We start from the raw sequence: 20,776 nt of genomic DNA, 5'->3' as shown, positions 1-20,776 counted from the left end.
TTTAAAAAAATATATATTAAACTGACAAAAATGAGCGTAGTCCAGACAAACGGAGGGATGCAACACGATGAATTCCTGGGGGGTCACCCATCCTAGTGCTACTCTCGCCCAAGCACGCTTAACTTCAGAGTTCTGATGGGATCCGCTGCGTTAGTGTTGGTATGATCGCAGCCATCAGTCCTAGTGCTCAATTTTCTCTTAAACCCTTTCTTCCCTGTCCTCCTTTTTAAAATAAGGCGCTTAAGTGCAAACCTTTAAATACGCATAACTTCGCGCTCCGTTATCTGTTTCACACAATTCTTTTTTTGAACTTGAGTATTTTTTCGATATTTGGCTTATTATTTTAAAACATATATTCTAAAAAGACGAAAATGAGTGTAGTCAAGACAAAAAGAGTGAAGCAACACGAGGACTTCTCAGGGGGTCACCCATCCTAGTACAACTCTTGCCCAAGCATGCTTAGCTTCAGAGTTCTGATGTGATCCTGCGCGTTAGGACTGGTATGATCACATACTTCCGTCCTAGCGCTCAATTTTCTCTTCAACCCTTTCCTCCCCCTCCACCTTCTCTAAAAATAAGGCACACAAGTGCAAACATATAAATATGCATAACTTCGCACTCCGTTATCCATTTTATACAATTCTTTTTTTGAACTTGAGTATTTTTTCTAGATTTAGCTTTTTTTTTCAAAAAAGTATAAACTAAACAGACGAAAATGAGTGTAGTCCTGACAAAATGAGGGATGCAACACGATGACTTCCCGAAGGGTCACCCATCTTAGTACTACTCTCACCCAAGCACGCTTAACTTCGAGTTCTAATGGGATCCGCTGCGTTAGGGATGTTATGATCGTATCCATAAGTCGTAGCGCCCAAAATTCTCTTAAACCCTTTCCTCCCCCTCCTTCTCCTCAAAAAATAAGGCGAGTAAGTGCAAACTTTTAAATACGCGTAACTTCGTATTTCGTTATCTGTTTTATACGATTCTTTTTATGATGTTGAGTATTTCTCCAAGATCCAGCTTATTTTTCGAAAAAAAAAAAATTAAACAGACAAAAGTGAGAGTAGTCACACGAGGACTTCTCAGGGGGTTACCCATCCTAATACTACTTTTTCCCAAGCATGCTTAGCTTCAGTGTTCTGAAGGGATCCAGTGCGTTATTGTTGGTATGATCACATCCATCCGCCTGGCGCTCAATTTTCTCTTAAACAGTTTCCTCCCCCTTCTTGAAAAATAAGGCGCGTACGTACAAACCTTTAAATACGCGTAACTTTACGCTCCTTATATGTTTTGTGCTATTGTTTTTCTGATCTTGAGTATTTCTCCTAGAACTAGTTTATTTTTTGAAAAAAAATATTAAACAAGTGAAAATGAGTGAAGTCCGGACAAAAGGAGGGATGCAACACGAGAACTTCCCAGGGGGTCACCCATCCTATTACTACTCTCGCCCAAGCATGCTTAATTTCGAAGTTCTGATGGGATACGGTGCATTAGTTCTAGTATGATCGCATCCATCAGTTTCAGCGCTCTAAATTGTCTTAAACGCTTTCCTCCCTCTTCCCTTTCTCTAAATATAAGGCACCTTTAAGTACGCATAACTTCATGCTCCGTTATCCATTTTATGCAATTCTTTTTCTGATCTTGAGTATTTTTCCGAGATTTAGCTTCTTTTTTTAAAAAAATAATATCAACTAAATAGACGAAAATGAGCGTACTCTGGACAAAAGGAGGGATGAAACACGATGACTTCCCGGGGGGTTATCCATCTTAGTACTACTCTAGCCCAAGCACACTTAACTTCGGCGTTCGGACGGGATCCGATGCGTTAGTGCTGGTATGATCGCATCCATAAGTTGTAGCACCCAAAATTCCCTTAAACCTTTTCCTTCCCCCCCCCCCCCCCCCCCTCTTTCTCGAAAAATAAGCGCATAAATTCACGCTCCGTTATCTGTTTTATGAGATTGCTTTTATGATCTTGAGTATTTCTCCGAGATCCAGCTCATTTTTCCAAAAACAAAATATATTAAACAGACAAAAATGAGCCTAGTATGGACAAAAGCAGGGATGCAACACGAGGACTTCCCCGGGGGTCACCCATCCTATTACTACTCTCGCCCAAGCGTGCTTAATTTCGAAGTTCTGATGGTAGCAAGTGCGCTATTGCTGGTATGATCACATCCATCCGTCCTAGCGCTCAATTTTCTCATAAACCCTCCCCTCCCCCCACGGTAAAAATAAGGCGCGTAAGTGCAAACCTTTAAATACGCATAACTTCGTGCTCCATTATCCGTTTTATACTATTCTTTTTTTCATCTTGAGTATTTATACGAGATTTAGCTTATTTAAAAAAAAATGTATACTAAACAAATGAGAATGAGCGTAGTCCGGACAAAAGGAGGGATGCATCACGATGACTTCCCCAGGGGTCACCCATCTTAGTACTACTCTCGCCCAAGCACGCTTAACTTCGGAGTTCTGATGGGATCCGGTGCGTTAGTGTTGGTATGATCGCAACAATTAGTCGTAGTGCTCAAAACTCTCTTAAACCCTTTCATCCCCCTCCCTTACTCGAAAAATAAGGCGCGTGAGTGCAAACCTTTAAATACGTGTAACTTCACGCTTCGTTATCTGTTTTATGCGATTCTTTTTTTTATCATCAGTATTTCTACGAGATCTAGTTAATTTTTCAAAAACAAAATATTAAACAGAGAAAAATGAGCGTAGTCCGGACAAAAGGAGGGATGCAACATGAGGACTTCCTAAGGGGTCACCCATCCTATTACTACTCTCGGCCAAGCGTGCTTAATTTCGGAGTTCTGATGGGATCCGGTGCGTTAGTGCTGGTATGATCGCATCCATCAGTCGTAGTGCTCTATATTCTCTTAAACCCTTTCCTTCCTCTTCGGCTTTTCTAAAAATAATGTGCGTAAGTGGAAACCTTTAAATATGCGTAACTTCGCGATCCGTTATCCATTTTATGAGATTCGTTTTTTGATTTTGAGTATCTTTCGGAAATCTATATTATTTTTTGGTAAAAGAAATTACTAAACAGACGAAAATGAAAGTAGTCAGGATAAAAAGAGGGATGCAACATGAGGACTTCCCAGGGGGTCACCCATCCTAGTAATACTCTCGCCAATGCACGCTTAACTTCAGAGCTCTGATGAGTTTCGGTGAGTTAGTGCTGGTATGATCGCATCCATCAGTCTTAGCGCTCAAAATTCCCTTAAACCCTTTCCTCCCCATCCCCCTTCTCGAAAAATAGGGCGTGTAAGTGCAAACCTTTAAATACACGTGACATCACGCACCATTATCTATTTTATACGATTCTATTTTTTATCTTGAGTATTCCTCCGCGATCTAACTTATTTTTAGAAAAACAAATATATTAAACAGACGAAACTTAGCGTAGTCTGTATAAAAGGAGGGATGCAACACGATGACTTCCCAGGGGGTCGCCCATCCTAGTGCTACTCTCGCCCAATCATGCTTAACATTAGATTTCTAATGGGATCCGGTGCGTTATTACCGGTACGATCGCATCCATCAGTGCACGCGCTCGAAATTCTCTTAAACCCTTTCCTTCCCCTTCTTGAAAAATAAGGCGCGTACGTGCAAACCTTTAAGTACGCGTAACTTTACGCTCCGTTATCTGTTTTGTGCTTTTGTCTTTTTGAGCTTGAGTATTTCTTCGAGATCTAGTTTATTTTTTCAAAAAAATATATTACACAGACGAAAATGAGCGAAGTCCGGACAAAAGGAGGGATGCAACAAGAGTACTTCCCATGGGGTCACCCAACCTATTACTACTCTCGCCCAAGCGTGCTTAATTTAGGAGTTCTGATGGGATACGGTGCGTTAGTGCTGGTATGATCGCACCCATCAGTTTCAGTGCTCTAAACTGTCTTAAACCCCTTCCTTCCTCGTCCCCTTCTCTAAAAATAAGCCCCGTAAGTGCAAACATTTAAATATGCATAACTTCGCACTCCGGTATCCATTTTATACGATTCTTTTTCTGATCTTGAGTATTTTTTCGAGATTTAGCTTATTTTTTTTAAATGTAAACTAAAAAACGAAAATGAGCGTAGTCCGAAAAAAAGGAGGGATGCAACACGATGACTTCCCGGGGGGTCACCCAACTTAGTACTACTCTCGCCCAAGCACGCTTAACTTCGGAGTTCCTATGGGATCTGGTGCGTCAGTACGAGTATGATCGCATCCATAAGTCGTAGCACCCAAAATCCTCTTAAACCCTTTCCTTCCCCCCCCCCCCCCCTCTCCCCCCCTTCCATCTTGAAAATTAAGGCGAGCAAGTGTGAACTTTTAAATATGCATAACTTCATGCTCTGTTATCTGTTTTACGCGATTCTTTTTATGATCTTGAGTCTTTTCGCGAGATGGAGCTCATTTTTCAAAAAAAAATAAAAAATAAACAGAAAAAAATGAGCATAGTCCAGGGATGCAACATGAGGAATTCCCAAGGGGTCACGTATCCTATTACTACTCTCGCCCAAGCGTATTTAATTTTGGAGTTCTGATAGGATCCAGTGCGTTAGTGCTGGTATGATCACATTTATCCGTCCTAGCGCTCAATTTTCTCATAAACCCTTTAATCCACCCAACACCCTCTCCCCCCGGTAAAAATAAGGTGCGCAAGTGCAAACCTTTAAATATGCATAACTTCGCACTCCGTTATCCGTTTTATATGATTCTACTAAATAGATGAGAATTCGCGTAGTCCGGACAAACTTAGGGATGCAACATGATGACTTCTCGAGGGGTTACCCATCTTAATACTACTCTCGCCCAGGCACGCTTAACTTCGGAGTTTTGATGGGATCTGGTGCGTTAGGGGTGCTATGATCGCATCCATCAGTCGTAGCGTTCACAAGTCTCTTAAACTTTTTCAGCCCCCTCCCTGTGCTCGAAAAATAAGGCACGTAAGTACAAACCTTTAAATACACGTAACTTCACGCTCCGTTATCTGTTTTATGCGATTCTTTTTATAATATTGAGTATTTCTCCAAGATCTAGCTTATTTTTCGAAAAAATAAATAAATAGACAAAAACAGGCTTAGTCCAGACATGCAGCACGAGGACTTCTTGGTGGGTCACCCATCCATTTACTATTCTAACCCAAGTGTGCTTAATTTCAGAGTTCTGATGGGATCCGGTGAGTTCGTGCTGGTATGATCACATCCATACGACCTAGCGCTCAATTTTCTCTTAAACCCTTTCCTCCCCTCCCCCCCCCCCCCCCCCCCCCGTGGTAAAAATAAGGTGCGTAAGTGCAAACCTTTAAATATGCAAACTTCGCGCTTCGTTATCCGTTTTATACGATTATTTTTTTTTATCTTGAGTATTTGTCCGAGATTTAGCCTATTTAAAAAATATATATACTAAACAGACGATAATAAGCGTAGTTCGAACAAGAAGAGGGATGCAACATGATGACTTCCCGGGGGGTCACCCATCTTAGTACTACTCTCGCCCAAGCACGCTTAACATGAGAGCACTGATGGGATCCGGTGAGTTAGTGCTGGTATGATCGCTGTTACGACCCAACCGGAGGGCCGCGACGGGCACCCGGTGATAGCCCACCCGGGCGCCCCTTATCGTACCTTTACACTTGCATCTAGGTGAGCCACATATTAAAACATACATTTCTATTCATCCGTCATACAAGTCCCATTGGACAACAATACCTTTCATATCATCATTGACATCTATGCCCATATCAATGTACATAAGCCGACGAGGCTAACAAAATGAAATCCAAAATATAGGCCGACAAGGCCAAGCATATCTAACCATATACACATGTCTACGAGCCTCTAAGGAGAGTATGTCATAACATATAGGCGGGACAGGACCCCGCTATGCCCATAAATATATACACAAAAGAATGAGTACCAAAAGCTTTAGCTCCGAAAGAAATGGAGCTCCGCTATGTAGTCCATGAGAATGTAGCTATGGCTCAAGTCTGTCTCCCTGGCCACCTGCGGGCATGACACAGCGTCCACAAACAAAAGGACGTCAGTACGAAGAATGTACTGAGTATGTAAAGCATAATCAATATTAATATAGAAGCATAATAAGCAACATAAGAAATAGCATACGATGGGAGATAGTAGCATCGTCGTCATAAGCACTTACTTGCTTGTCATAGAGACTTTCCATTTCTAGCGCGTATTCGTGTACATACATCCATATCCGTATCCGTACTCATATCCATATTCATTTACATTGCGTCCATAATCGTATTCATATACATAGTATTATTCGTATTCATACTCATATCTATATCATATACATATCCATATCATATACATAACATTTACATAGCATGCCCGACCACGAAGGTTCGGTGTTTCATACATACTTGGCCAACCAAGGCTCAAGGTTACACATACCTGGCCCTACCAAGGCTTCAGGGTTACATCTACCTAGCCCTACTAAGGCTTCAGGGTTATCCGTACCATCTGCAGAGGTGTGAGCGTGTTACGTCAATATATACATATTCTACCCGGCCTTATAAGCTCGGGGTTCCATAATAATCATACATAGATACATATACATAACAGCTCATAAGCATCTTTACTATTATCATCACTATCATTTTCGTCATAGTTATCGTCATCGCCATTATCATCGTTATCACTATCATCGTCGTTCCTTACATCTATCCTTATAGGATTACTCGTCATATGAGGAACTTAGTACAGTCGTAGTACATATCGAGTCATAAGCTTAGTAGCTTTTGAAGATAGAATCATTTGGAATATGTCATAGACTTATAGAAGATTTAGATGATTGGCCAAAGAACCATGCCTTATGAAAGAAGGTTAGCCTTACATACCTTTCCGTTCAACTATTCTACACTTGCACGTTCTCCGTCAACACTCACGTTTCTACCTTCATTAAAGTCATACTATCATCAGAAATCGATTGCTAGCATACATGACTAAAGCTAGAGAAAATTGAACAGCATCTCCTTTATTTATACGACATTCCTCCATATCGTATATCAACTCCCAAACGACAATAACACATTCACAATATCATAACAATAGTCTTTATTCATCCACATTATCCATATTTCTCAATTCACTTTCAATCACTCATATCCATGGTCATAACACGCTACTACGTTCATTCACATACAATGTCTATCTCATGTTCTTATCATCATTTATAACATATTCATTTCACAACACATCAAGAATTACGACTCAATTCAAGCTACTACTCACAAACATCACTATTCTCACATTCAAGACCCATTTCCTACATCCTTTTTACCATCCAAATGTCTCAACTTCCAACTACCTTAAACAACATGTAAATACCATAAAACTTACCTTAGATGTTGTAGGAACAAGCTTCGGGTGGGAATACTTCTCTTGAACCAAACCCTAGTTCTCCTCCAATGGAATCTTTTGCGGTCCTCTAACCCTTGGAAGTGGTAGTGGTTCACCACTGACCAGACATCAACTCTGCTGGGCATTCCATGGACCATTATACGGTCCGTGGAAGGTTTCACAGCCCGTGAAACATGGCCGTGGAACTCACAGCTTTTCCGAAGTTGTTCTCGTCGTTTGGTTTGATCTCCAATTCTTATACAACCTTCTTAACACTTGTTTAATACTTCATTAACCATACATTAGGATCTATAGCAGCCCTTCAAGACATCATTACATAAACATTAGCTCAATCATAGCACAATCTTTCCGAACACGACTTACGCTTCGCTCTCTTCAACAAACTAAACTTCACATATTCGTAGAACTTTAAAATATTATTGTATGCACCTCAAGCTATCTAATCCTTTGCTTAACCTCGTAGGGATTTCATAATCACCTTCTGCTCACCCTATCCTATCCGCAAGGTAACACATACGGAATTTCCGAAGTGTAACAATCGCATCCATCAGTCTTAGCGTTTAAAATTCTCTTAAACCCTTTCCTCCCCTTCCCCTTCTCGAAAAATAAGGCGCATAAGTGCAAACCTTTAAATACGCGTAACTTCACGTACCATTATCCATTTTATACGATTCGTTTTTTTATCTTGAGTTTTTTTTTTCCGAGATTTAGCTTTTTTAGAAAAACTATATATATACTAAACAGACAAAAATGAGCGTATTCCGGACAAAAGGTGGGATGCAAAACGATGACTTCCCGGGGGGTCACCCATCCTAGTACTACTCTTGCCCAAGAACGCTTATCGTCAGAATTCTGATGGTATCCGGTGTGTTAGTGCTGGTATGATCGCATCCATCAGTCCATCCGCTCAAAATTCTCCTAAATCCATTCCTCCCCCTCCCTTTTCTTGAAAAATAAGGCGCGTACGTGCAAACCTTTAAATATGCGTAACTTCACACTCCGTAATCAATTTTATGCTATTGTTTTTCTTTATCTTTGAGTATTTCTCCGAGAACTAGTTTATTTTTTGAAAAAAATATATTAAACTGATGAAAATGAGGGTAGTCCGGACAAAAGGAGGGATGCAACACAAGGACTTCCCACGGGGTCACCCATCCTATTACTACTCTCGCCCAAGCGTGCTTAATTTCAGAGTTCTGGTGGGATTTGGTGTGTTAGTGCGGGTATGACCGCATCCACCAGTTTCAGCGCTCTAAATTGTCTTATACCCTTCCTCCCTCTTCCCCTTCTCTAAAAATAATGTGCGTAAGTGGAAACCTTTAAATACGTGTAACTTTGCGCTCCGTTATCAGTTTTATTCGATTTTGTTTTTGTTTTTTAGTATTTTTTGGATATCTAGCTTATTTTTCGAAAAAAATATATTAAATAGATGGAAATGAGCATAGTCCGAAGACAAAGAGGGATGCATCACAAGCACTTCCCAGGGGTCACCCATCCTAGTACTACAATCGCCCAAGCACGCTTAACTTCTGAGTTCTGATGGGATCCGGTGCGTTAGTGCTGGTATAATCGCATCTTTCAGTCCTTGCGCTTAAAATTGTCTTAAACCCATTCCTCCCCCTCCCCTTTCTCAAAAAATAAGGCGCGTAAGTGCAAACCTTTAAATACGCGTAACTTCATGGTTTGTTATCTTTTTTATGCGATTCTTTTTTTATCTTGAGTATTTCTCCAAGATCGATCTTAATTTTTCGAAAATAAATAAATTAAACAGACGAAAATGAGCGCAGTCCAGAAAAATGGAGGGAAGCAACACGAGGACTTCTCAGGGGGTCACCCATCCTAGTACTACTCTCGCCCAAGCATGCTTAGCTTCAGAGTTCTGATGGGATCTAGTGCGTTAGTGCGGGTATGATCACAGCCATCTGTCCTAGCGCTTAATTTTCTCTTAAACCCTTTCCTCCCCCTCTTCCTTCTCTAAAAATATGGCGCGTAAGTGTAAACCTTTAAATAAGCATAACTTCGTGCTCCGTTATCCGTTTTATACGATTCGTTTCTTAATCTTGAGTTTTGTTTCGAGATTTAGATTACTTTAAAAAAATATATATACTAAATAGACAAAATGAGCGTAGTCCGGACAAAAGGAGGGATGCAACACAATGACATCTAGGGGGGTCACCCATCTTAGTACTACTCTCTCCCAAGCACGCTTAACTTCGGAGTTCTGGTGGGATCCGGTGCGTTTGTGCTGGTATGACCACATCCATCAGTCGTAGTGCTCAAAATTCTCTTAAACCCTTTCCTCCCCCTCCCCCTTCTCAAAAAATAAGGCGCGTAAGTGCAAACCTTTAAATACGCTTAACTTCACGCTCCGTTATCTGTTACATACAATTCTTTTTTTGATCTTGAGTATTTCCCCGAGATCTAGCTTATTTTTTGATAAAAAATATATTAAACAGACAAAAATGAGCATAGTCTGGAGAAAAGGAGGGATAAAACACGAGGACTTCCGAGGGGGTCACCCACCTTATTGCTAATCTCGCCCAAGCGTGCTTATCTTCGGAGTTGTGATGGGATCCAAAGCGTTGGTGTTGGTATGATCACATCCATCCATCCTAGCGCACAATTTTCTCTTAAACCCTTTCCTCCCCGTCCCCCTTCTCTAACAAAAAGGCGCGTAAGTGCAAACCTTTAAATACGCATAACTTCACGCACCGTTATACGTTTTATACGATTCTTTTTTTGATATTGAGCCCCCGTTTGACCATAAGAATTATTCCCTTTTTTCCGGAAATTGTTTTCACTTTTTTTTCGGAATTAGCGTTTGGCTATGAAAATTTTGAATACAGCTTGAAGTTGTATTCTGGAATACCAAAAACTCAAAACACTTTTTTTTCAAAATAAAATTCACTTTTTTACAACTACATTTCACCAAAAACTATAATTTCAAAAACTATGGCCAAGCACGACTCCAACTCCAGCGCCAACTTCAACTCCAAAATTCCAAAAAAAAAAATTAAATTTTTTTTTAGTATCTTTAGACAAACGGGGCCTCATATTTTTCCGAGATTTAGCTTATTTTTAAAAATATATATACTAAATAGACGAAAATGAGCGTAGTCCAGACAAAAGGAGGGATGCAACACGAGGACTTCACAGGTGGGTCACCCATCCTAGTACTATTCTGGCCCAAGCACGCTTAACTTCGCAGTTAAGATGGGATCCGGTGCATTGGTTCTGGTATGATCGCATCCATCAGTCCTTCAGTTCAAAATTCTCTTAAACCCTTCCTCCCCCCCCCCCCCCCCCCCTCCTTCTTGAAAAATAAGGCGCGTAAGTGCAAACCTTTAAATATGTGTAACTTCACACTCTGTTATCTGTTTTATGCGATTTTTTTTTTTTTATCTTGAATATTTCTCCGAGATCTAGCTTATTTTTCGGGAAAAAATATATTAAACAGAGGAAAATGAGCGTAGTCCGGACAAATGGAGGGAAGCAACGGGATGACTTCTCTGGGGGTCACCCATTGTATTAGAGTTCTGATGGGATCCGATGCGTCAGTGCTGGTATGATCACATCCATCCGTCCTGGCGCTCAATTTTCTCATAAACCCTTTCCTCCCCCACCCCGTTCTCGAAAAAAAAGAGGCGTAAGTGCAAACCTTTAAATTCGCGTAACTTCACGCTCCGTTCTCCGTTTTATGCGATTCTTTTTTTTTTTTTTATCTTGAGTCTTCGAGATCTAGCTTATTTTTTGAAAAAGAATATATCAAACAGGCAAAAATGAGCATAGTCCGGACAAATGGAGGAAAGTAACACGAGGACTTCTCAGTGGATCACCCATCCTTGTACTACTCTCGCCCAAGCATGCTTAGCTTCAGAGTTCTGATGGGATCTAGTGTGTTAGTGCTGGTATGATCACATCCATCCGTCCTAGCTCTCAATTTTCACTTAAACCCTTTTCGGCCCCTCCCCCTGCTCTAAAAATAAGGCGCGTAAGTGCAAATATTTAAATACGCAAAACTTCGCGCTCTGTTATCCGTTTTATACGATTCTTTTTTAGATATTGAGTATTTTTCCGAGGTCTAGCTTATTTTTCAAAAATAAATTAAATAGAAGAAAATGAACATAGTCCGAAAAAAATGAGGGATGCAACACGATGACTTTATGGGGGGCCACCCATCCAAGTGCGACTCTCGCCCAAGCACGCTTAACTTCGGAGTTTTGATGGGATCTGGTGTTTGTTAGTGCTGGTATGAGCACATCCATCAGTCCTAGCGCTCAATTTTCTTTTAAACCCTTTCTTCCACGTCCCCCTTCTCTAAAAATAAGGCGCATTTGTGCAAACCTTTAAATACGCATAACTTCGCGCTCCGTTATCCGTTTCATACAATTCTTTTTTTGATCTTGAGTGTTTTTTCGAGATTTAGCTTATTTTTTTTAAAAACTATATATATAAAGCGATGAAAATGAGCATTGTCCGGACAAAAGGAGGGATGCAACACAATGACTTCTCGGGTGGTCACCCATCCTAGTACTAGTATCGCCCAGGCACGCTTAACTTCACAGTTTTGATGAGATCCGGTGCGTTTGTGCTAACATGATCACATCCATCAGTTCTAGCACTCAAAATTATCTTAAACCCTTTCCTCCCCCTCACCCTTTTCGAAAAATAAGGCGCGTAAGTGAAAACCTTTAAATACTCGTAACTTCACGCTCCGTTATCTGTTTTATGCGATTCTTTTTTTGATCATGTGTATTTCTCCGAGATCTAGCTTATTTTTTTTTAAAAAAATAAAGTAAACAAGCGAAAATGAGCGTAGTCCAGACAAATGGAGGGATGCTATACGAGGACTTTCCGGGGGTCACCCATCCTATTACTACTCTCGCCCAAGCGTGCATAATATTGGAGTTCTGATGGGATCTGTTGCGTTAGTGCTGGTATGATCGTTTCCATCAGTCGTAGCACTCTCAATTCTCTTAAACCCTTTCCTCCCTCTTCCCCTTCTCTAAAAATAATGCGCGTAAGTGGAAACCATTAAATATGCATAACTTCGCGCTCGGTTATCCGTTTCATATCATACTTTTTTTGATTTTGAGTATTTTTCAGAAATCAAGCTTGTTTTTCAAAACAAAAATATATTTAATAGACGAAAATGAGCATAGTCCGGAGAAAAAGAGGGAAGAAACACGAGGACTTCCAAGGGGGTAACCCATTCTATTACTAGTCTCGCCACGCATGCTTAACTTCGGAGTTCTGATGGGATTCGGTGCGTTAGTGTCTAGTATGATCGCATCCATCAGCCCTAGCATTCAAAATTCTCTTAAACCCTTTCCTTCCCTTCCCCCTTCTCGAAAAATACTGCACACAATTGGAAACCTTTAAATACGCATAATTTCGCGCTCCGTTATCGGTTTCATACGATACTTTTTTTAATTTTGAGTATTTTTTGAAAAATCTAGCTTGTTTTTCGAAAAAATATATTAAACAGACGAAAATGAGCAAAGTTCGGAGAAAAAAAAAGGATGCAACACGAGGTCTTCGAAGGGGGTAACCAAACCTATTACTACTCTCGCCCAAGCACGCTTAACTTCGGAGTTCTAATGAGATTCGGTGAGTTAGTATGATTGCATCCATCAGTCCTTGTGCTCAAAATTCTCTTAAACCCTTTCCTCCCCCTCCTCGAAAAATTAGGTCCGTAAGTGAAAACCTTTAAATACGTGTAGCTTCACGCTCCGTTATCTATTTTATGCGATTATTTTTTTGATCTTGAGTATTTCTCTGAGATCTAGTTTATTTTTCGAATAAAAATATGCTAAATAGACGAAAATGAGCTTAGTCCGGAGAAAAAGAAGGATGCAACACGAGGACTTCCCAGGGGGCCGATCACCCATCCTATTACTACTCTCGCCCAAGCTCGCTTAACTTCGGAGTTCTGATGGGATCTGATGCATTAGTGCTGGTATGATTGCATCAATCAATCGTTGCGCTCAAAATTCTCTTAAACCCTTTCATCCCCCTCCCCCTTCTCGAAAAATAAGGCGCGTAAGTGAAAACTTTTAAATACGCGTAACTTCACGCTCCGTTATCTGTTTTATGCGATTCTTTTTTTGATCTTGAGTATTTCTCCGCGATCTAGCTTATTTTTCCATTAAAAATGTGCTAAACAAACGAAAATAAGCGTAGTCTGGAGAAAAAGAGGGATGCAGCATGAGACTTCCCAGGGTGCCACGACCCAAACCGATGAGTCGTGACGAGTGTCTAACCTCTAGTGACCAAACACCCCTATGCTTATATCTGAATCTAACTGGACATCTAGGGCCCATACATGACTTAAACTGATCTCATAAGTAGACGACATCGTGAACACTAAACAATCTGTATATACATAAGCATGCTGAAGGAACAGTGCAAGCTAGCTAGGCTGCTACATATATTGTACACAAAAGAATAGAAGCTGACAAGGCTACATCATCTGACCAATACATACAACTGTCTACAGACCACTACTAGAATAAAAGCTGTAGAAAGGACGGGACAAGGCCCCATCATACCCATATGCATATACATCTCAAAAGGGTGGCATACTAAAACTGACTGCAGCTCTGGATCAAATGGAGCGCCCTCACCATTACTAGATCTAGAGGTCCTACTGAGCTGGACCACCAGTCTGTCTACCTGTACCTGCGGGCATGAACGCAGCCCCCCGAGTAACAAGGAGTCAGTACGGATAATGTACTAAGTATGTAAGGCATAAGAACAACATATATATACAAGAATCATGAATAAGATCTGAACTCATAAGCTGAAATGACTATCTGCATGCACTTGTATGAACTAGTATCTGTATGTATCTGCATAAATCTGTGTAACTGACAATGCCACTGTGGGCAAATAATATGCATGCTCATGCCTATCAATGAAAGTCATACCTGTCTCTCTCTCTCTCTCTCTCTCTCTCTCTCTCTCTCTCTCTCTATATATATATATATATATATATATATATATATATATATATATATATATATATATATATATATGTGCGTGTATAACGCCTGTCTCTTTTCTCATATCATATCGGCCTCTCTGCGGCCATCATCATATACATTGATCTGGTACGTGCAGCCTGATTCTCATATCATCATCATGGTAGTAATGCGTGTATAATGCCTATATCTCTTCTCATACTTCACATATATCTAATATTCGTGTATATAACACCTTCTGGTCACGGGTCAATGTACATAAATATATAATGAATGTAATGTATGAGCAAATTGTATACATATAACTGGCTACATAAGACTGGACCCATGAACAGAAGGAACCCTCATAAACGAGGTACATGAACATCAAAGACTGAAGTACTTCTAATGTTTCGTAGAGTAGAGTAATATGGAAGCTCGCTTACTCTCTTGTTGGCTCATATCATAGGATCATGCCAAAGGAAAGAAAGGATAGCCTTAACATACCTTGAAGTATATCCAATTGTCCAACTTCTACCTCTCGAGCTTGCAAGTCTACAATTAAGATAACATAGACCTAATTAGACTATTTTCCTCGCTTACTAACCATCTTTAAATACATATAGAGCTTAACGAATTATGGATAACATTTCCCTTGTAAGCTCAACAACCCTTCAACTTCCCATTCAATCCAACATCAACCACAACAACAATAACAACACATATATATATCCATATATATATATATATATATAGCCCGGTGCTCATGACGTGCTACGGAACCTCCACCGTTCCGGTGGAGGGAGACCAAGCAGGGCATAGCTAGCGGCATAGGAGCCGACTCGGCATCAGCGGCTTCGTGCCACACTGGAGTAATCCAATATGTGGTTCCGCACGTTCCACCACTTCTCCGTTCATTTCCAATACTGATCGTAAAGGATTTACAAGCGGTATCCTGAAAGCGGAATCGACAATAGGTAGGGGGTTCGCTTGCTCTTATCCTGTCTAGATAAGAGATTTGAAGGTCGAAAAGGAGTCGGTAAGCGCATTGACCATCACCTCCGGGTCTGAGCTCTGCTTGAGCGTAGTTAGCCAGCTTCGTGAGGGTAAGATTTCTATGTGGATAGGAGGTATCAACACCTTTTGCATCTTTTAATTTAAAAGGAAATATAGTGGAATAATATAGTGTTGGGTACTGAGGACCAGGATAGCCGAATATCAAAACCTAAATGGTTTATCGTGCAGTTGATGACATCATTCTGGACTAGTTTCTAGCCATACGCCAACCATACATACCGCTTTCTCGTTTAGGAATTTCTTAAGATTAAGGTTCGAAAGGACCAGGTGGCGATGAAGTATGAATCTAAAACACTATATGCAGAGATGCCTTAGCTATATACATATATATATATATATATATATATATATATACACACACACACACACACACACTCAAATTTATCCCCAATCATCTCTTAAAATAGCCTCAAGTCACTACCTTTCCCTTTATCAACTTACCACTTCCACAAATACCTTCTCTTTACTTAAAATTGCTAAAAATCTTGATAATAAACTCAAATACAAGGGTAGAAATCATTTATGGCCCGTCGACGATGAATGGTGTTTGTAGATTTTCTTAGGTTCAGCTCATATCGCGTCGATTCAATTCACTCAACTTCTAACTCCGTAAACTGCTAGGAACACCTGCTGGTACCTTTGTACATGGGGTAGGACACTTTCTACCTCCAACTCGGGCTTGTGTCTCTATTCTAAATGCATACCCGACTAGGAAACCATAGATTATACTACGACGAGAATGAGAGGTGTAACACAGAGGGCCGGTCACCCATCCTATTACTACTCTCGCCCAAGCACACTTAACTTCGGAATTCTAATGGGATCCGGTGCGTTAGTGTTGTTATGATCGCATCCAACAGTCCTTGCGCTCAAAATTGTCTTAAACCCTTTCCTCCCCCTCCCCCTTCACTAAAAATAAGGTGCGTAAGTGCAAACCTTTAAATACGCATAACTTCGCGCTCCGTTCTCCGTTTTATGAGATTCTTTTTTTGATCATGAGTATTTCTCCGAGATCTAGCTTATTTTTTGAAAAACAAATATATTAACAGATTAAAATGAGCGTAGTCCGGACAAATGTAGGAATGCAACACGAGGACCTCTCAGGGGGGCACCCATTCTAGTACTACTCTCGCCCAAGCATGCTTAGCTTCAGAGTTGTGATGGGATCCAGTGCGTTAGTGCTGGTATGATCACATCTATCTATCCTAGCGCTCAATTTTCGCTTAAACCTTTTCCTCCCCCGCCCCCTTCTCTAAAAATATGGTGCGTAAGTGCAAACCTTTAAATACGCATAACTTCACACTTCGTTATCCATTTTATACAATTCTTTTTTTGATCTTGAGTATGTTTCCAAGATTTAGCTAATTCAAAAAAAAAAAAAAATTAAACAGACAAAAATTAGAGGAGTCCAGACAAAAGGAGGGATGCAACATGATGACTTCCCGGGGGGTGACCTATCCTAGTACAACTCTCGCCCAAGCACGCTTAATTTCTTATTTTTGATGGGATCCGGTGCGTTAGTGCTGGTATGATCATATCCATCTGTCCTTGTGCTCAAAATTCTCTTAAACCCTTTCCTCCCCCGCCCCCCTTCCTAAAACAATAAGGCGCGTAAGTGCAAACCTTTAAATACACGTAACTTTACGCTCCGTTATCTATTTTGTGCGATTCTTTTTTTGATCTTGAGTATTTCTCTGAGATTTAGCTTATTTTTCGAAAAAATATATATTAAACAGACGAAAAAAAGCATAGTTCGAACAAAAAGTGGGATGCAACACGAGGACTTCCCAGGGGGTCACCCATCCTATTACTAGTCTCGCCCAAGCGTGCTTAATTTCTGAGTTCTGATGGGATCTGGTGCGTTAGTGCTGGAATGATTGCATCCACCAGTCGCAACGCTCTAAATTCTCTTAAATCCTTTCCTCCCTCTTCCCCTTCTCTAAAAATAATTCGCGTAAATGGAAACCTTTAAATACGCGTAATTGGCGCTCCATTATCCGTTTTATGTGATTCTTTTTTTGATTTTGAGTATTTTTAAGAAATCTAGGTTATTTTTTTAAAAGCAATATATAGAATACACAAAAATGAGCGTAGTCCATAGAAAAAGAGGGATACATCTCGATGACTTCTCGGGGGGTCACCCGTCCTATTATAACTCTCGCCCAGGCATGCTTAACTTCGGAGTTCTGATGGGTTCCGGTGCATTAGTACTGGTATGATCGCATCCATCAGTCCTAGCTCTCAAAATTCTCTTAAAAACATTCCTCCCCTTCCCCTTCTCGAAAAATAAGGCGTGTAAGTGCAAACCTTTAAATACGCATAAGTTCGTGCTTCGTTCTCCATTTTATGCGATTCTATTTTTGATCTTGAGTATTTCTTCGAAATCTAGCTCAATGTTTGAAAAAAAAAGTATTAAACAGACGAATATGAGCGTAGTCCGGACAAAAGGAGGGATGCAACCCGATGACTTCCCAAGGGGTCACCCATCCTAGTACTACTCTCGCCCAAGTGCGCTTAACTCGGGAGTTCTGATGGATCCGGTGCGTTAGTGCTGATATGATCGCATCCATCTATCCTATCGGTCAATTTTCTCTTAAACCCTTTCTTCCCATCGGCCTTCTCTAAAAATAAGGTGCGTTTGTGCAAACCTTTAAATACACATAACTTCGCGCTCCGTTATCCGTTTCATAGGATTCGTTTTTCAATCATGAGTATTTTTTCGAGATTTAGCTTATTTGTTTTATAAAAATATACTAAATAGACGAAAATGAGTGTTGTCCGGACAAAAGGAGGGATGCAACATGATAAATTCCCGAGGGATCACCCATCCTATTACTACTCTCGCCCAAGCATGCTTAACTTCAGAGTTCCGATGGGAGCCGGTGTGTTGGTGCTGGTATGATCGCATCCATCAGTCCTTGCATTCAAAATTCTCTTAAACCCTTACCTCTCCCTCAACCTTCTCGAAAAATAAGGCGTGTAAGGGAAGACCTTTAAATACGCGTAACTTCACGCTTCGTTATCTGTTTTATGCGATTCTTTTTTTTATCATGAGTATTTCTTTGAGATCTAGCTTATTTATCAAAAAAATATATTAAACTGACGAAAATAAGCGTAGTCCGGACAAAAGGAGGGATGCAACACGAGGACTTTCCAGGGGTCACCCGTCCTATTACTGCTCTTGCCCAAGCGTGCTTAATTTCAGAGTTCTGATGGGATCTGGTGCGTTTGTGCTGGTGTGATCGCATCCATCAGTCGTAGCACTCTAAATTATATTAAACCCTTTCCTACCTCTTCCCCATCTCTAAAAATAACGCGCGTAAGTGGAAACCATTAAATACGCATAAATTCGCGCTCCGTTATACCTTTTATGCGATTCTTTTTTTGATTTTGAGCATTTTTTGGAAATCTAGCTTAATTTAAAAAAAAAATCATTAAACAGAAGAAAAAGAGCATAGTCTGGAGAAAAAGAGGGATGCAACACGAGGCCTTCCAAGGGGATCACCCATCCTATTACTGCTGTTGCTCGAGCACGCTTAACTTCAGAGTTCTATTGGGATCCGGTGCGTTAGTGCGGGTATGATCGCATCCATCAGTCCTAGCGCTCAAAATTCTCTTAAACCCTTACCTCTACTTCCCCATTCTCAAAATATAAGGCGCGTAAGTGCAAACCTTTAAATATGGGTAACTTCGCACTCCGTTCTCCGTTTTATCCAATACTTTTTTGATCTTGTGTATTTCTCCGAGATCTAGCTTATTTTTTGAAAAAATATATATTAAACAGACCATAATGAGTGTAGTCCGGAAAAAAGGAGGGATGCAACACGAGCACTTCTCAGGGGGTCACCCATCCTAGTACCACTCTCGGCTAAGCATGCTTAGCTTCAGAGTTCTGATGGGATCTAGTGTGTTAGTGCTGGTATGATCACATCCGTCCGTCCTAGTGCTTAACTTTCTCTTAAACCTTTTCCTCCCCCTCCTCGTCTCTAAAAATAAGGCGCGTAAGTGCAAGCATTTAAATACGCATAATTTCGCGCTCTGTTATCTGTTTTATACGATTCGTTTTTTGATCTTGAGTTTATTTCTGAGATTTAGCTTATTTAAAAAAAATATTTACAAAATAGGCGAAAATGAGCGTAGTCGGGACAAAAGGAGGGATGCAACATGATGACTTCCCGGGGGTCACCGGTCTTAGTACTACTCTTGCCCTAGCATGCTTAACTTCGGAGTTCTGATGGGATCCGGTGCGTTTGTGCTGGTATGATTGCATCCATCAGTCGTAGCGCTCAAAATTAACTTAAACCCTTTCCTCCCTCTCCCCTTTCTCGAAAAATAAATCGCGTAAGTGCAAACCTATAAATGCGCATAACTTCACGCTCCGTTATCTGTTTTATGCGATTCTTTTTTTTTATCTTCAGTATTTCTTAGAGATATAGCTTATTTTTCGAAAAAAAATATATTAAACAAACAAAAATGAGGGTAATCAGAACAAAAGGAGGGATGCAACACGAGGACTTCCCAGGGTTTCACCTATCCTATTACGACTCTCGCCCAAGCGTGCTTAATTTTGAAATTCTGATGGGATCTGGTGCGCTAGTGCTGGTATGATCGCATCCATCAGTCGTAGCACTCTATATTCTTTTAAATCCTTTCCTCCCTCTTCCCCTTCTCTAAAAATAATGCACTTAAGTGGAAACCTTTAAATACGCGAAACTTCACGCTCCGTTATCCGTTTTATACGATTCTTTTTTTTATTTTTCAGTATTTTTCAGAAATCTAGCTTATTTGTTGATAAATAATATATTACACAGACAAAAATGAGTATAGTCTAGAGAGAAAGAGGGACGCATCTCGATGACTTCCCGAGGGATCACCCATCCTTGTACTACTCTCACCCAAGCACGCTTAACTTTGGAGTTCTGATGGGATCTGGTGCGTTAGTATTGGTATGATCGCATCTATCAGTCCAAGAGCTCAAAATTATCTTAAACGCTTTCCTCCCCTTCCCCATTCTCGAAAAATAAGGTGCGTAAGTGCAAACCTTTAAATACACATAATTTCACGCTCCATTCTTCGTTTTATGCGATTCTTTTTTTGATCTTGAGTGTTTCTTCGAGATCTAGCTTATTTTTTGAACAAAAATATATATCAAACAGGCGATAATGAGCGTAGTCCGGACAAATGGAGGAAAGTAACAAAAGGACTTCTCTGGGGGTCACCCATCCAAGTACGACTCTCGTCCAAGCATACTTAGCTTCAAAGTTCTGATGGGATCCACTGTGTTAGTGCTGGTATGATCACATCCATCCATCCTAGCTATCAATTTTCTCGTAAACCCTTTCCTCCCCCTCCCCC

General features: G+C 40.5%; 9 non-coding genes and 31 pseudogenes across 9 annotated transcripts; all 40 read right to left on the bottom strand.

Annotated features, from left to right (window-relative positions):
* Positions 1-54: 54 nt before the first annotated feature.
* On the bottom strand, positions 55-173 carry LOC132642927 (5S ribosomal RNA; annotated as a pseudogene).
* Positions 174-395: 222 nt separating this feature from the next.
* LOC132643257 (5S ribosomal RNA) lies at positions 396-514 on the bottom strand (annotated as a pseudogene).
* Positions 515-739: 225 nt separating this feature from the next.
* LOC132643370 (5S ribosomal RNA) lies at positions 740-857 on the bottom strand (annotated as a pseudogene).
* Positions 858-1,394: 537 nt separating this feature from the next.
* On the bottom strand, positions 1,395-1,513 carry LOC132643411 (5S ribosomal RNA). Its single transcript, XR_009583614.1, has one exon. It is a non-coding gene; the product is annotated as a 5S ribosomal RNA (ribosomal RNA).
* Positions 1,514-1,729: 216 nt separating this feature from the next.
* LOC132643160 (5S ribosomal RNA) lies at positions 1,730-1,848 on the bottom strand (annotated as a pseudogene).
* Positions 1,849-2,061: 213 nt separating this feature from the next.
* Positions 2,062-2,180, bottom strand: LOC132643344 (5S ribosomal RNA; annotated as a pseudogene).
* Positions 2,181-2,397: 217 nt separating this feature from the next.
* LOC132643410 (5S ribosomal RNA) lies at positions 2,398-2,516 on the bottom strand. The gene has a single exon (XR_009583613.1). It is a non-coding gene; the product is annotated as a 5S ribosomal RNA (ribosomal RNA).
* A 222-nt stretch (positions 2,517-2,738) lies between these two features.
* Positions 2,739-2,857, bottom strand: LOC132642922 (5S ribosomal RNA; annotated as a pseudogene).
* Positions 2,858-3,082: 225 nt separating this feature from the next.
* LOC132643182 (5S ribosomal RNA) lies at positions 3,083-3,201 on the bottom strand (annotated as a pseudogene).
* A 225-nt stretch (positions 3,202-3,426) lies between these two features.
* On the bottom strand, positions 3,427-3,545 carry LOC132643303 (5S ribosomal RNA; annotated as a pseudogene).
* A 217-nt stretch (positions 3,546-3,762) lies between these two features.
* On the bottom strand, positions 3,763-3,881 carry LOC132643264 (5S ribosomal RNA; annotated as a pseudogene).
* Positions 3,882-4,102: 221 nt separating this feature from the next.
* LOC132643400 (5S ribosomal RNA) lies at positions 4,103-4,221 on the bottom strand. Its single transcript, XR_009583603.1, has one exon. It is a non-coding gene; the product is annotated as a 5S ribosomal RNA (ribosomal RNA).
* A 235-nt stretch (positions 4,222-4,456) lies between these two features.
* Positions 4,457-4,575, bottom strand: LOC132643364 (5S ribosomal RNA; annotated as a pseudogene).
* A 177-nt stretch (positions 4,576-4,752) lies between these two features.
* LOC132643324 (5S ribosomal RNA) lies at positions 4,753-4,871 on the bottom strand (annotated as a pseudogene).
* A 211-nt stretch (positions 4,872-5,082) lies between these two features.
* Positions 5,083-5,201, bottom strand: LOC132643399 (5S ribosomal RNA; annotated as a pseudogene).
* Positions 5,202-5,437: 236 nt separating this feature from the next.
* Positions 5,438-5,556, bottom strand: LOC132643330 (5S ribosomal RNA; annotated as a pseudogene).
* Positions 5,557-8,156: 2,600 nt separating this feature from the next.
* Positions 8,157-8,275, bottom strand: LOC132643187 (5S ribosomal RNA; annotated as a pseudogene).
* Positions 8,276-8,500: 225 nt separating this feature from the next.
* On the bottom strand, positions 8,501-8,619 carry LOC132643156 (5S ribosomal RNA; annotated as a pseudogene).
* Positions 8,620-8,841: 222 nt separating this feature from the next.
* Positions 8,842-8,959, bottom strand: LOC132643414 (5S ribosomal RNA). Its single transcript, XR_009583617.1, has one exon. It is a non-coding gene; the product is annotated as a 5S ribosomal RNA (ribosomal RNA).
* A 224-nt stretch (positions 8,960-9,183) lies between these two features.
* LOC132643044 (5S ribosomal RNA) lies at positions 9,184-9,302 on the bottom strand. The gene has a single exon (XR_009583499.1). It is a non-coding gene; the product is annotated as a 5S ribosomal RNA (ribosomal RNA).
* A 223-nt stretch (positions 9,303-9,525) lies between these two features.
* LOC132642925 (5S ribosomal RNA) lies at positions 9,526-9,644 on the bottom strand (annotated as a pseudogene).
* Positions 9,645-10,513: 869 nt separating this feature from the next.
* LOC132643164 (5S ribosomal RNA) lies at positions 10,514-10,633 on the bottom strand (annotated as a pseudogene).
* A 552-nt stretch (positions 10,634-11,185) lies between these two features.
* Positions 11,186-11,304, bottom strand: LOC132643403 (5S ribosomal RNA). Its single transcript, XR_009583606.1, has one exon. It is a non-coding gene; the product is annotated as a 5S ribosomal RNA (ribosomal RNA).
* Positions 11,305-11,524: 220 nt separating this feature from the next.
* Positions 11,525-11,645, bottom strand: LOC132643333 (5S ribosomal RNA; annotated as a pseudogene).
* Positions 11,646-11,871: 226 nt separating this feature from the next.
* Positions 11,872-11,990, bottom strand: LOC132643208 (5S ribosomal RNA; annotated as a pseudogene).
* Positions 11,991-12,558: 568 nt separating this feature from the next.
* Positions 12,559-12,677, bottom strand: LOC132643376 (5S ribosomal RNA; annotated as a pseudogene).
* Positions 12,678-13,232: 555 nt separating this feature from the next.
* Positions 13,233-13,355, bottom strand: LOC132642913 (5S ribosomal RNA). Its single transcript, XR_009583395.1, has one exon. It is a non-coding gene; the product is annotated as a 5S ribosomal RNA (ribosomal RNA).
* A 3,145-nt stretch (positions 13,356-16,500) lies between these two features.
* LOC132642923 (5S ribosomal RNA) lies at positions 16,501-16,619 on the bottom strand (annotated as a pseudogene).
* A 223-nt stretch (positions 16,620-16,842) lies between these two features.
* LOC132643396 (5S ribosomal RNA) lies at positions 16,843-16,961 on the bottom strand (annotated as a pseudogene).
* Positions 16,962-17,187: 226 nt separating this feature from the next.
* LOC132642887 (5S ribosomal RNA) lies at positions 17,188-17,306 on the bottom strand. The gene has a single exon (XR_009583368.1). It is a non-coding gene; the product is annotated as a 5S ribosomal RNA (ribosomal RNA).
* Positions 17,307-17,529: 223 nt separating this feature from the next.
* LOC132643283 (5S ribosomal RNA) lies at positions 17,530-17,648 on the bottom strand (annotated as a pseudogene).
* A 223-nt stretch (positions 17,649-17,871) lies between these two features.
* LOC132643196 (5S ribosomal RNA) lies at positions 17,872-17,989 on the bottom strand (annotated as a pseudogene).
* Positions 17,990-18,212: 223 nt separating this feature from the next.
* On the bottom strand, positions 18,213-18,331 carry LOC132643207 (5S ribosomal RNA; annotated as a pseudogene).
* Positions 18,332-18,553: 222 nt separating this feature from the next.
* Positions 18,554-18,671, bottom strand: LOC132643191 (5S ribosomal RNA; annotated as a pseudogene).
* Positions 18,672-18,893: 222 nt separating this feature from the next.
* On the bottom strand, positions 18,894-19,012 carry LOC132643252 (5S ribosomal RNA; annotated as a pseudogene).
* Positions 19,013-19,235: 223 nt separating this feature from the next.
* LOC132643415 (5S ribosomal RNA) lies at positions 19,236-19,354 on the bottom strand. Its single transcript, XR_009583618.1, has one exon. It is a non-coding gene; the product is annotated as a 5S ribosomal RNA (ribosomal RNA).
* Positions 19,355-19,575: 221 nt separating this feature from the next.
* Positions 19,576-19,693, bottom strand: LOC132643169 (5S ribosomal RNA; annotated as a pseudogene).
* A 225-nt stretch (positions 19,694-19,918) lies between these two features.
* Positions 19,919-20,037, bottom strand: LOC132643354 (5S ribosomal RNA; annotated as a pseudogene).
* Positions 20,038-20,262: 225 nt separating this feature from the next.
* On the bottom strand, positions 20,263-20,381 carry LOC132643293 (5S ribosomal RNA; annotated as a pseudogene).
* A 226-nt stretch (positions 20,382-20,607) lies between these two features.
* On the bottom strand, positions 20,608-20,726 carry LOC132643298 (5S ribosomal RNA; annotated as a pseudogene).
* Between the last annotated feature and the right edge of the window lie 50 nt (positions 20,727-20,776).

This window comes from Lycium barbarum, chromosome 5, assembly GCF_019175385.1.
Source record: "Lycium barbarum isolate Lr01 chromosome 5, ASM1917538v2, whole genome shotgun sequence".
NCBI classification, from domain to species: Eukaryota; Viridiplantae; Streptophyta; class Magnoliopsida; order Solanales; family Solanaceae; genus Lycium; species Lycium barbarum.
The sequence above is the reverse complement of the archived record's forward strand: the minus strand, read 5'-3'. Positions and strand labels throughout refer to the sequence as shown.